The sequence below is a fragment of the Neltuma alba genome, unplaced genomic scaffold (genome assembly GCF_004799145.2).
Source record: "Neltuma alba isolate B1F8T4 unplaced genomic scaffold, ASM479914v2 tig00010801_pilon, whole genome shotgun sequence".
In the NCBI taxonomy this organism is placed as follows: domain Eukaryota; kingdom Viridiplantae; phylum Streptophyta; class Magnoliopsida; order Fabales; family Fabaceae; genus Neltuma; species Neltuma alba.
Genome location: NW_021635615.1, coordinates 122,611 through 138,205, shown reverse-complemented (window position 1 = coordinate 138,205; position 15,595 = coordinate 122,611).

Genomic DNA, 15,595 nt, shown 5'->3' with positions numbered 1-15,595 from the left:
CCTTAAAATATTTGATTAAAAGCATCAAATAAATTTAAAAGTATTTTTTTAATTTTTTTTAGATAGAATATAATATATAGTAATATAATTATAATAATTAAAAATTTAAAAAAAATAAATGCGCGTTGGCAAGCTAACTCGCAGCAGGTTACAAGGCTGGCAATATGGGTTAAAAAGGTTTATTTACTAGCCGATTGGCTTTTAGCCAACCCTAACCTCCCATTTTTGGTAGGTTGGCGAATTGGACCTATGAGTTCAACACATATTACTAGCTCTAGCTGGAAGTTGTGGGTCACTCATACTCATAAGGCTATCAGTGGTAATCCCTCTAAATAAAAGTTTTGTAACTATTTACATCAGTTGTAAAAGACTTTTTACGTCGATTTCATTTTTTGAGGCATGGGGAATAAGGTCAACCTAGAAATATGATTAAAATTTTTTCAAGATTTTACGTCTCTTGCTTCCTTTCAATCATAGATCTAGAACCATATCTTCATTTCTTGCTTCTTTTGGTTGCAAATCTGGAACCATATTTTTTCCTTCTTGCTTCCTTTCAATCGCATATATATGTCCATCACCTCCTTGTCTCCGTCATCATCTTTCTATGTCAAAAATATTAAATATAAACCAAAAAAATGTATCAAGTTAGATCTATGTTCGAATCTGTGTTATTCTTCTAAAGCTCCAGAGTTGATCTACCAACCTCTCACGCAGAGTTTAAACAACTAGAACCTAAGCTTGAGTGGCACAACAGAGCACCATACAAGAGGGAATATTAAAGAGAGAGGAGAGAGCAGGAAAACTCAACTAGAATGAGTTGAACTGATAGATGGAAGCCTCTATTTACAATTTTAGCCAATAATATTTTGGAAAGGCAAAATATTCACTAAGCCTATCAGTTTGAATTTGAATTTGAATATCCAAATATCTCTCAATTGATAAGATTATGAATTTAATTAAAAAAGAACATTTTCTTGTCACTCTCCTTAGTGGTAAGTGGAGTCCACGTTTAAGTCTAATAGTCAAAATAAATATTTTGACTATTTTTCTTGAATTTTTTGTTTTCAAAACATTCTAAAAAGCGCCCATAGGTGAATGGGACCTCTAATTGAAATGTAGTTTGTCCCTAAAACTTTCTAAATTTAAGAGCTTCATTTTGATATGTAATTGGCCTATATTTAAAGTAAGTTTAGACCTGAAGTAGAATAAAGTTATTCTACATACAGAAAACATATAAAACTTTCATAATTGAATTTAAATTCATAATTGGTTTTAGATACCTTAAGAAAATTTTCTCAAATGAGATAAAAATATGATATTTATACTAAAAAGTTTTTCATAATTAAAAGTGATTTAGATGTGTCTATTTTTCATAAAATACACTCAAAACTTCAAGAGATAGGAAATAATAATTAATTTTGCAGTAATCTAAATGAGAAAAAATTATTAAGCAAAGTTAATAAGTCCTCCCAAACCTTCAAGCACACTGAAGAGATCAAGATTGAAAGGAACATCACACCTTTTCACAATTGTTGTGATAAGGGGTGTAAGCACAAGAGGTGCAAGGCTATCACCTCACAAGAAACTAATGGGATATATGCTTGCAAAACACATTCAATGAGGTACATACTGATTTTTACACCAACATGCTAGATAAAGCTACATGAAGAGCTAAACACAAGAGGTAAGGCATGAAAAATTGGCACATGGGTCAATGTGATATAAGTAAGTCAATTTCACTTTTAATAAAATAATAATAAGATATTGTTTTTTATGTTTGAATGTTTTTTTTTGTTGAATTTTGTGTTAAATTCTCACTCGAGAATTGAATTCAATAAATTCTTTTTGGTTATGAGTATTCATGCAATTATGATAAAATACTATATTATTATTTTTCTTATAATTGCTTTAACTAAGTAGTAGTTTCTAGACCATGATATCTAGAAATCCAATAAGGGGGATGCGTTTAAGTAAGATTACAATTAAAAAGGTGATGAGCTAACTAGCATGAATGGAATGGGAGCAAACATAGTTGACTCCTGAACACAAAACTATTGAATTTGTCATCTCATTAATCTTTATGTTACTTGAACAAGTACAAATTGTATACCATAATGCATAATTCTCTATGTGATCGAGTTATGACAACCAAGTCTCTTTGACTGAGTTTTGCTAATGAGTCAAGTTCAATAAGAGATAATAGCAGTTTAAGATACCACTAAATCTCTTTTATTCGTGAGAAATAAGACATCATGGACGTCTTACCAACTATTCTTTAGCACTAGAAAATTGAAGCACCTTAAAGGATATAAGAAGCTTATGACTACCTGAAAGAGGAAAGAACAATATTGGTTGAATAACTATACTTATTGCAAAGTATGACGGCAAAACATGCTAATTTAAGTAACACAACATAGGCTATGAAGATGGCCTTAAGAGATGAAATTGTTGACACTCACATGACCTAACACATCCAGTAGGCGCAATACGTGAGGTAAAATGTCAAATAAGACTAGGAAAATGAATCAAACGAGCGTGTTGTTTCCAATATACAACAAGTACATGCTATCAAAAAAATTCTCCTAGTGAGTGGGAGCATATAAAAATAAACCTTACTTATAATAAAAGATTGTGATCTTCAATGATGTGGTTCGCTACATTAAGCTTAAGACTAAAAGGTTATATCTTGGGAAATCCACTAGTCACACATTCTTAACTACAGTGGTAAAGGATTTGTCCTCTAAACCTAATTCTAATAAAGGCAATAGGCATACAAAAAGATTAGACTTAATAAAGGTCAAGTATAATTCTTGTTGTGAAACAATGCACCTTGACAAGAATTATCATGAGTAGCGAAAATACGCAAGATCTCCTTGTATTTCGCATGTGCATCCGGCACTATTCTCATAGCTAAATCTAATTCTTCATTGATTATAGACTTAAGGGCAATAGACCACGAAAGTAGAGCTTTCACTGATTTTTATTAGATGTCATAAAAAGGCAAATAGCTCTTAACTAAAAATAGCACAAGAGTAGAAGTCAAAGGAATTGGAACCTGCATATTAACTTTACAAAGAGAACCACCGTAGTACTATCCAATAGACCATATGCTTCATACAACTGATAAAATCTTGTGTTTCTTACTTCTTCAGTTAAGAACCAATCAACAATGGAACGAACCTTTGAAATATGATTTCAATAGCCTTAGAAACAATAATTTCAATTTCTTGCCATGTTATACTAGACTAAAGTCACATTTGATCAAGAGAAGAAGATTAAATAAGCAAAAGAGAATTTGCTAAGCAATGTGTCCAAAAGGAAAACATGTTCCCACGTGAAGATAGCCTAGTAAGATATTCAGAAAACCTTTAATTGAGTCCAATTCTTTTATACCATTTTATATCATTTTTAGGGCTTTTATTATAATTAGTAGCTCTTTTTGTGATAGTTATGCTTGATTTAGATTAAGAGTCTTTACTTTAAGTTAGTGTTTTTTTAAGGATAAAATTGTCATAATTGATTATTAATTGTATTCAAGTGATTTCTAGGACAATTAATGCTTCAAATTGTTACTTTTCATTGCAGGACATTTAAGAATTAGAGCCAAGATTGGAGACCAAGGGATTAGACAACACAAGACCCAAACCGAAAATATTGTTCCTAGAAAGCTTCACCACAGCCAAGATAATTATGCATCGTGGTGCAATTGGAAGATGTGCATCAGTATCATCTTAGGATATCTTTGCAATAACAACCTCACAAAATTTTGCTAAAACTCTTTTCAGGAAGACTTCACCGTAACAAACATTTCCCTTAGCTACGGCAAAGGCCTCATATTAGTAACCCAGATTCAGATTCTAATCACAAACTAGAGTATCTACTCATTAAATCCAACCCATTTCACCCTTTTAGAAACTCTATTTTTGATCCATCAATCCATTCACTCATCTATAGCCTCTTCCATTCATCCTCTCTCGCTCTCCCTCACTAAATCTTCTTCTTCTCCCATTTTTTCTTCATCTTCCATTATGGGTAGCTCGAAATCATTGCTGATTGTGGTGTTTTTTGCTCCAATACATGGCTAGGCATCTGTTCTCTTGAAGATAGGTTGATTGGCATGAGTTTTAAAAGCTTCAAAGGGAAGTTGGTTCATCTATAGTTCTAGTTGCTCCTTTATGAATTCCTAGATCTAAGGTTTGTAAAATTGTGGCTGAACTATGTTGATTATGATTATTATCAATTCTGGATGATTATCTTGTGTATGAGATTAGTTAATGTGATTACATATATGTTTCTATGTAATTCTTGTGATACTCTCTTTCTTACATGATATTGTTTGATTGTTGAGTTAATATGAATTTGCATTGAACCAAGTGCATTAATTAATCCTGATGCACACACTAAGTACGCTTTATAGGGTTTTATGATTGGATGGCTATTTATTAAGATCCTAGACTTAAAAGATTCTTTAAGGTTTTTTATTTAGAAAACTTAGTGATTTCTACTCCCTAAATCATTTTGAACTATGATTGCCAAGATCTATTTTCAAAAGGTTTCATCAACTGTTTTCAACACTTTGTTTCCATCCATTCCATCCTAGCTCCCAAAAATCCAAAAATATAGTTACAATGCATTTCATCTCAATTGATAGTTTTAATGAATATATATATATATATATATCTTAATGACTTTAATACCATATAAGTAAAAGATTAAACCACCTTATACACACACGTATATGGTTATCAAAACACTTACTATGATTTCGACATTCTAGAAAAATCTTAACACTTTATCATTAGTTTTATGAAACATTTTGATTTTATAAATCACTAATTATATCTAGATATCACTACATCCTAGAACAATTTTCCTATTTTTACAATCACTCAAGTTAATATATATATCAAATTAGATTCAATATGAGTTTGATAACAAAAAATACCTACATGTAATTTTAATATTGTAATTAAGTTTTTACAAAAATTATAAATTACTCCTTATTGGTCTCACGAGAGTTTCTAAGGGAACCAGTTGAATGCTAATGAATGTACTTTAAGCTCAAGTTCATGTATGGTACTAGAATCTGTGTCAGAGGTAATGTTGCATTCTAGGACCTCACGTACACACAAATCACAAATTAAAATAATAGCAGCTTTCTCCTTTAGCTTCATATTGAAATCCATAAACTGGGAATTCTATATACAAGATGTAGAAATACAAAGGTGGAGAACCTTACCTATTGATTGAGGAGGAGGAGAGATTAGATTTGGGACTGGGAGAGTTAGTGCAAGAAAAGTGGATGCTGGTGATGTCGCTTGTGAGGTCTGAGAGTGTGAGCTTAGAACTAGAGAGTGAGTAGCACCGGTAAGAATGAATTGAGAAGTAAGAACAAAGGTAGAAGATTCATAGTAGAGTACAATAGAGATTGGAGAGTGGGGAGTGGCGCTAGCTAGGTCTTAGGGAACCAAGGAGTTAAGTATAATGGTAGAGACCAGAGTGGAGAGCAAGCAGTAGTGACTAGGTTTATGTTTGAGCCAAAGAGGAATCATGATAAAAGAAAACGTAAGGATAGTATAGAGTAAATAATTTTTTTGCCAACTAATAAACTAGTTGAGTTTAAAATTATAAACAATGTATAATAAATAACAACCAAACACATTGGTATTGTGGTGGAGTTCTTACCTTCTTACCCATAGGTCCCAAGTTCAATACTTAGTTTTTATATAATTGAACATAATATATTGTAAATTCCTAACTAGCCCAGACAGGCTTGATAGGCTTGATAGGCTTTTTAGAGAGCCTGAGCCTGGGAAACAGGCCTCCAAAAAGGCCTAAGCTTGGGCTTATTTTTTAACAAGCTTAGCCTGATTAGGCCAAATATATGCCAAGCCATAAGTTCCTAATAGGCTGTCTAGCCTGTATGCACCTCTAGTCTCAACATAATATACTACAAATTCATGAATACCCTTAGAGTTAAAGGATATAACCTTAGTGAGGTTATTTTATCCTACAAAGAAATTTGGCATAGAACGCAAGAAAGAGTCCCATATTCAAGCTTAGTTGGTAACTGAATATACACAACACTGTGCATAAATACATGTTTTGAAACCGGGCCTGTGAGTCAATATTTAGTTTAACTCAGTAACACAAGTATTGGGAAGCTATGAAAAAGTATGGACTATAAGTTATACATCAAGGTAACAACTCACAATGCTGATTGGGTTAAAGACCCATACAAGTAATATTTGGTTTAGGAAAAGTATTGCTACTAAATAATAAGATCAGAGAACTAGACATAAGTATTTGTCTTCCATGGAATCAGAATATAGAATATGTTTTGCCACCACTCAAGAGGCAATATGGCTCAAGAGGTTCCAAGAGTGATTAAGAATGAATGGTGGATTAGAGGGTCATATTCTAATGTTGTGATAGCCAAGTATAACTTGTGCTAAGGATCCTCATTAACACAAGCAGAACTAAATACATAGATATAAATTATCTCTTGATAAGAGATAAGATTGCCAAAAGGCAAAGCCAGTTCAATACCACTCTACCCACAAAGAGTTGATAAATCCCCTTACACAACCCATTGTTAAGGATTTGTTAGTAAATGGTGAAAGACTTTGGTATGTGTATAATATAAAATCTTGGACTTATTTTATGAAGGAATAAAAGAAATGTATTATCATAATCTATGTTGAATGTGAACAAATACATATATGTGTAAGATATACAATAAGTAGCATATCGCACAGGTTAAGGTTGGCTTTCTCACACAAGAAACCGCCTTTTGTGTTCACGAGGAGCAGAGAGGATGAGACACTACATGATCATCATACTACAAGAATAATGATCGAGAAGTATCATAGCACATGTGTTATCTTAGATAAGTCTGAGATAAGATCCAAAGATTGGATCGAGTCATGGATAAATGAGATCTGTGAAACTTATAGCCAAAAGAAATCTTCTCTTATGAGACGTCATTGGATTTGTGTTGAAGAGTTCTAGTTTAGATATTGTGTATGCCTAAAACTTAAGTTTGGATGGTGTCAATAAATTAAAATTGACATACGCTCTTAACAAAGTTAAGATAAACACCTAACATGCAGTTTGCATGTGCTTATAAGAATCGCAACAAGAAATATGAGTGAAAGATCCCTATTCTTAGAAAGGAGAAAAATCTTTTCATAAAGCCCTTAAGACTTAGACAACATCATGAGGGGCTGATTTGGTGACAGCTACTTTAGCTTGTACCTTATGGTCATAAATGATTCAATCTAAAAGGTTAATACTAGGAGAGCGACCAAGTTAGACCCAATTGATGACCAATTTGAAGGAAGGTTTACCCTGAAGTACACAACTATGCTAGTATCTATGACCAGTTCCTTACTAAGTTGCTTGAACAACTTGTAAGTATGGATACTAAATGCATGAAGAGGCAACATGAGTTAATTAATAATTAACTCAAGAAGGATTAGATATGCAAGAGAAATGTGAGTATGGATAAACCTAGGGCATTCAAGGCAATATGTAAACTTGCAGGTGCATCCACGATGTCCTTATATGCTGATATTGTACAAAGGGCTTCTAGCACACAAGCATCTAGTGTTGAAGACGTCATGCTCGCGTAGTCATGACAGACACTGAGTATGAAGCAAGAAAGATGTAATAATTGCCTGATGGCTAGCCCATCAAGTGCAAGTGAGAAATGTTGGATTTTTAGGCTTGGATATGCCGTTGATGGGTTGAATTATTTGATTGGATATTAATAGAATTCAAGATATTTGACCGAGTCAAAATATCATAATCTTGCTTGGATATTTAATTACATATTAAGAGAATACTCCAATCAAATAACCAAGAAAGGTTATGATATTTTAACTTGGTCAAACATCTTGAATCAAATCCAATCGGTTGTAATATAACTAAGTTAGTTTATATTGTACAGCTTATATATATTAGAGACATATATATTTAGAATTATTAAGGTTGATTCTAGATTTAAATTCAAGATGTTTGACCGAGTCAAAATATCATAACCGTCCTTGAATATTTGATTAGAATATTTTCTTAATATCCACTAACATAATCTGGTCCATCAAGAGTGAATCCAAACCCAAAAATCCAACATTCTGCAACAATCTTCACCTTAGATTATGTTGGAAATTTTAGCCAAAATTTGATCTAACAGCCTAAGCAAATCTCATAAACAAACTTCTACACTTACTAGATCATGGGTTGCAAAAAAATCTGGAATGCATATTTATTATTGACGTTCCTTTTTTTTTTTTGCTGATTTATTCCTTTATTTTTGGATAATCAGTTGTTGTGTTAAGTCAGTTAGTTATAACTTATATCAGCGTAATCAGGCTGAATAAATACAATATTATAGCAGTAAAAAAATTAGAAGAAATTACATCTGCACTTGACTACTTTATCAATCTCTGCCGTTATTCTTTCATCCTTTTCATCTAAACTGCAAAATTGTTGAAAATGGAGATCTGGCCAAATATTGTGATAATAAATGAGGATCTTTGTGGCTGGTACGAAATCTCTTTGCCTTAGTGAGGAGGCATAACAATGATACAGGGGCATTGGAGTTAAGAAATAAATAAAGTATTCATTATTTACGTCTGTCAAAAAATAATGTCGTAAAAAATTAATAATAAAAATATTTTTTTTAGCTCTGATACATTTTTTACGTTAATGTTTTTCTGAACAACGTTAAAAATCCTTTTACATCAATTTTTCCTTCAATGTGAAAATGCAATATTAAAGCCATTTTTTATAGGGATAATCCTAATTAAATCCAGTTAAAACACTAAAATTCAAAAGTAGGTCTTCACTTTGTACAAATTCCTAATCAGGCCAATAGACCTAATTAGAGATTTAAGAATGTTGTTTAAAGTCCAAAATGCCCCTCTGTAATTAAAATGAGTTGTTAGTTCTATATTTTTCTCCTCTACAGATCGTTTTCCTAAAATACGAAAGTTCTCAATCCATAGTAAATGACATGAAATTATAATACTGTTCGCAATTCACATTAATAATTACTCCAATGCGCTAATCAATATGTAAAAAGTGCCGGTCTGAATAAGGGATCAAATGGTTCATAATCCTTAACTCAAGGGCTTTTCAAATAGTTTCCTATTTATTCATGACAATCGTATGCCTTTTCCTTTGACTATTTCAGAACAAATTGATTATGCATTATGATCCTCCGTCTACACCATTTTACCAATTTTCCAAGTGTACATGTGTGCATATATTATTAACTATATGGAGGATGGATCAATGTTAAAATTGAGCAAAAATCAGACCCATTGAAAATTAAAATCTAGCATTGACCAACATTGTTAGATTGATTAGAGTGTTGGAGTAATTATTAATATGAATCAATGATTGTATTGTAATTTCCTATTATTTACTAAACGTTTACTGTTTTTGTATTTCAGGAAAAGAATTTGTGAGGCAAACAAAGAATTTATGAGAGAGAAAAATATAAAGTCAACCAAAAAAAAAGAGAAAAAAATCACTCAAAAAAATATAAAGGTAACAATTCATTTCAATTATAGAGGGGCATTTTCGACTTTCAAGAACATTTCTAAATTCCTAATTAGGCCTTTAATCCTTATTAGGAATTTGTTCAAAGTATAGGCTTGATTTTGAATTTTGGTATTTCAGCTGGATTTAAATAGGATTCTCCCTTTTTTATAGTAGGGCTTATGGGGTACCAATTTTTTATTTTTGGTGTAGTGAAAAATAAAAAAAATGTAGGGAATAATTAGGAAAAGTAAAAGGGAGAATTACAATGAGGTCCCAAGCAAGGAAAACAATTGAAAAACAAGTCTCAGAGGTTGTCATTCTCACTATAAGACTTGTCATTATAGGCTGTTAAGGTTGTTATTGGGACTTTTTGGTAATTTTTTCTCTTCTATGAGACTTGATTGTAATTCTCCCAAAGTAAAAGGATTAAGGTGCATCCAGTACCCTAAAGTATTTTCTTAGGTGCATCCAGCACTCGAAGTATTTTTGTGGCACATCCCGAAGTATTTTTTAGAGGTGCCTAGTACCCTAAAATATTTTTTTAACCTTAGTGTTATATCTACTAAAAAATATTTTTAGATGCTGGACGCATCTAAAAAAATACTTTAAAGTGCTGGATACAACAAAAAATACTTTACGGTACTGGACACACCTAAAAAGATATTTTAAGGTGCTAGATGTACTACAAGATATTTTAAGGTGCCAGATATATCTTAACCCATAGTAAAATGCATAAGAGCTCGAATGTTGGATTTTCCTTGAATGCTTTCAGAAAGCACTAAACTCTATTAATTCTCAATGTAAGAAGCATTCAATGAATGGTGATATATTCATTAATTCTTAAGTTGATCTCTTCAGATTTTTGTCCTATATTTTACTTACTGTATTAGTATCCATTTCCAATTAACAAAATGCAGATGAACTCAGCTTCCAGGTGGAGAGAGCGCACATTTGGTAAAGCCAATTAAAAAGTTGCTTGTCGACTGGAAAGATAACTGTAGGGACAAAGAACAATCGAAAATCCAATTGGAAGGGGTTAATGTAAAATGACAAAAGTACATTTATGTAAATGACAAATGCTTTTTGTTTAGAAAAGCAAGTCAGTCTCAGTCCCAAAGACCATATTGGCATTGAAATAGAAGTAAATTAAATACCGTTATATTTATTTTACCAACAATTAAATACTACTCCTTCCAATGCTCACACTATAAAATGAGTCTTACATTTAGTTCCAGAGAGAATAGTATTTAATTGTTGGTTAAAAAAAAGATAATAGTATTTAATATACTTCTATTTTAATGTTAATATTACACTACAAAATGGATCTTATATTTTGAATGGAAGGAGTATCATCTATTAACTACTTTCTTGACTTATAAAGAATCATGATTCCGTTATACATTTTACATCTACACTGCCGTTAGAATACAATAGACTAAATATTGGATATTAAATAAGCTTTTCATACATTGTACTTATATTAGATTACATTCCACTTCTAATGGCTTATGAATAATGCAACTTGTTATAAAATTAAGGGTAAAAAACCTTTATATCCTAAACTATTTTTAGAGATGCATTCAGCACCCTAAACTATTTAGTGGTGCAATTTTGCCTCTAAACTAATAAAAATAAAGCAATTACACCTTTTTATTAATGGACATGAAAACGTCCATTTTCCCTTGAACAGATTGAAATTCTAATGACACGTAATTATGAAAATGGCACTAATGTGTAATTATTTTTTTAAAAAAAAAACAAACTTCCCAGTTTCAAATCTGTGATAGAAGCAATGGAATGAGAAAGAAGCTTCAACAAAGCTTCCCTTTTCAGATGATCTAAGCACTCTCTTTTTCCTATTTCTGTCTCTTCTCTCGGTGCACCCCAATTTCTTTTGTGTTGCATCTTGCCTTCACCAATGCAGGACCCACCGTCGGTCTAAATGCCGCCGATTCCAAGGGACAAGAGTGATCGATGTCACAACTGGTGGAACAGGCTAAGAGAAATTAAGTGTGAGAGAGGAGGGATGATGGAGGCCAAGAAGAAGAATTAAGACCATGACCGACCTATTTTGCAGATGTTTAATTAATCGAAATAAACTCATCGAAGGTATGATCTGAAGCTTCGTATTTCATATGCAGATCTGCTTGCAAAGTTGAGTTCTGATACGAAAGTGGACATGAAAATATGAGATGAGATGAGATGAGATGCCGCTGGATGTTGTGGCCGTGTGTGAAGGAAACAGGGTACTAGGAAGAGGGGTGAGTGATAATGAAGAGAGGGATGAAGTTGGAAGGGGCTTGGCTGAGTACTGAGTTGTATTTGGGTGAGCCCTCACTTTCAACAAAAATAAGAATACATGTTATTATTAAAAAGGAAAAAAAAAAGGTCCAGCCGACAATAAGAATAAATGGAGTTAGAGTTCTGTTAAGTTCGGGTTGGAATTGTTCCATTTTAATTAGATGAAGGGTAAAATTGCACCACTTAACGTTTTAGGGTGCTAAATGCACCTTTAAAAATAATTTAGGGTGTTTAGTGCACCTTTATCCTAAAATTAAAATAGTATTAAACATATTTTTGATCCATTAATATTTTATAATATGTCAGTTGAGCTATGTATGTTTTATATATATATATATATATATATATATATATTGACGATGAAAAGTGAGATAATAAAATGCTCATTACATAACTTGAAAAAATGTTGTGAGAGTGTGGTGATATTGTATTAATTTGTACTCTCAAGTCTCAACTCAACCCCATGTCTTTGTAACGAGTACACCGGCAAATAAATTTTTTTCTAAGAAAATAATACAAATAAACAAAGCAAGTAGCTTGATTATTTATCAAATTTTATCACTATTTATAAGTCATTGGCTTCCTACTATATAATGATTAATGATTGGTAAGTTGATTTATATGTTGTTTAAGCTTGCATATCAATCTGCAAATTTTTTTTTTTGGTTTTGTCAACTGCAAATTTCTGAATTAACTTGCTATCTTAGAGAAAGTGCACTAAATTTTATTATAACTTGATCCCATATGAACATCTGATTGCAATTTGTATCATATTATAATTTTTTTATAATGGTTGATGGGATTATTGAATTTAGCTTGCTTAGCTCATCAATAAGGATGCAAATTTTTCTAAACTTGCTATTATTTGAGAAGGATGAGAACACTTCTTTTTTTTAAAAAAAATAATCCTCGCTTATCAATTAAGGAATACAGAGTTTTGATCAATGACACAAACAACCCAACACAAACCAAATCACATAGTAGGATATATGGCCAAAACCCTCTAACCAAGAATAATTAGCTCATACATGATCCAAGAGTGTAAGATATTGAAATTTTTTATTTTAGTAGATTCATAAATCTTTTTTAAAAAAATAGATTTACCAATAAAAATTATATATTAAAAATTTAAATATTAAGCGGCTAAAACTAATTTGAATATTCACCGCAACAAACAATAATCATGTTGTCCGGATTTCAATGTTTGTTTCCGCATGGCAATTTTTATGGGGCTCACCTCATTTTTTTTAAACAAATGATACGATGTTCAAATCATATCTATTATTATTATTACCCCTCCTGTCACACCTCTTTTAATATCTCATTATATGTCAATTAGAACCGTTAGAACGTGTTTTGCAACCTTTTTGGATGAAAAATTTCAGTTTTAAAATTTCACCTTTAATTCTGTTCGTATACTATTCATCCGAATTTGGGTCAACTTTGAAAATTCATAACTAATTCTAAAAAAATCAAAATAGGGTGGTTCCAATTTTTACACGAAGCTTGCTAAGAGTTCTATGGAGAAAAATATTCATCAGACTCAATTCCATCTAGAACAGTACCAGAAAAATCGACAAGATGCACTATTCATATGGTAAATTTTTGAATTTTGAGGATTTTCTCCCAACTTTGGAAGGGCATAACGCTTAGAACAAAACTCCAATTTTAATGGTTTACCACTTGTTTTAAAGCTAAAAATGAGATCTATGAGCCTGTAAAATTTCATGCCCAAACTCTAACAATTGCTCATTATTTTATGTGTCACAAAATCAGCCACTTCTAGGGTATTTTTATCCTCTAATTCTATTTTCTTTAATTTTTATTCCCTTTTTTCCTTGTCCTTAACCTTGTGTCATTATAGCCTTTAATATTTGAAACATTCTTCCTTTAATCCCTCAGAGTATGCATTCAGAAGTATTATATATGATTCAAGCAATTCATGAAACAAGCTGTAGATTAAAATTTGCAATTAGTTCTTGGGTTATTATACACTGGTTAAATTTCAGATTTTTTATCCAACTTTGAAAAATCATAACTAATTCTATAAAAATCATATTGAGGTACTCCAAAATTCTACTTAAATCTCTTTTAATTCTCTATAGGAAAAAAAAGTATCAAACTAGACTTATCTCAAGCCAATTCGTATAGTTTAATCCATGAAAATCACTATTCATTTGGTAAATTTTGGAATTTTTAGTTTTCTTGGCTTAACTTTAGAAATTCGTATCTCTTAGTGCACATCTAATTGAGGTGATCTACCTATCATTTTAAAGCTTAGGATGTGTATAATACATCTGCCAAGTTTCATGGCTTAATTCATACATTTGGTAGGTCAAACTGGAGCTAGAAGCTGACTGCTTTAGGACCTACGTTTTATCCATTAGACAATTCTTGATTTAATTCTTTTTATTATTTTGTCATGCATAGCTTGGCCCTGTCCTTTCCGATTCATTTTTATACATTTCCATTCATGCCATAAACATTCTAAATAAATAAATTATATCATTGGCATTCATATACATAATTTACACAATAGGAGAATCATATATTAACCAATAGCTTCATTCATTAACATTAATAATTCTTCACTTTCTTCTCCTTCCCTCTCATGCTCTTCTTCATGCAATCATTGTCCATCATACTTGACCTAAATAGTTGGTTAGGGAGGGGTGAGATTCGAGAGAATCTCAGTAGTAAACAATAACCACCCCAAACATACATGGCAAGCTTGGCATTTATAGCATGCTTGCAACTTAATATCTTTATAACATAATGACATGTTTGGAAATCATCATGTATTTATCATAAAACACATAGGTCTATGGCATATTTCAAACACATTCACAATAACAACACATGAGTTCATAACATTATATAACATAGAAACATGTCATACATGCAAGCAAATACCAAGCACATAAGAGTAAGGTCAAGTTTGCTACCTTGTGTCTTTAAACTTTCTCTTTACTTCCTCTTGCTCCCTTTGCTACCAATCATTAAGATTACTTGCTCAACCTTTGCTATTCCTTTTTCTTGATGTCTCATGGCCCTAAATGCATCAACTCATCATTTCCATTCATTCATTAGAGCCATGGTAATCAACAACACCAACACTTTATTTTCTTTGAGCTATATTGACTTCTAACTTCTGAGCTTAATTTCCAACCTTTTCTAAAATTAATTTCACATACTATTTCCACACAATTTTGCATAGAGAATCCATTTCCAAGCTCAAAATAATCAAAATCAAACTCCTTCCTTGTGAATTAGCCTTGACCGAAATATAACTCAAGTTACATAGTCATGAAATTCAACCAATTTCAACATAAAGCTACTTGATTCTTGTTCCTTTTAAGCCTTTAAACATTATTCTAACATTAATTTCATCTTCCTCTATTCTTAAGAATTTCATGCAGCATGTCCCCCTAGAGTTTCAAGCTCCCAAAAATCATTAAAATCTATAACCAAGCTCAACAACAATAAGAGTAGCCAAAACTACATTAAAAACCATGAACATACCTTGTTTTGGAGCTTGATCTTACCTATGACCGCTTGACCTTTCTCTCGCCCTCTTCTTTCTCTCTCTAGAATCCATTTTGTAAGAGTTTCCCCATAGGTCCATGGCTTGCACGAAAATGAGGGGTGGGGAGGTGGTATTTATAGAAAACAAGACTGGATCTGGGTCGTTGATCTTAAAAATATGTGGCTTGATCTAGACCATCCATTTTCTCTTTTAATCTTG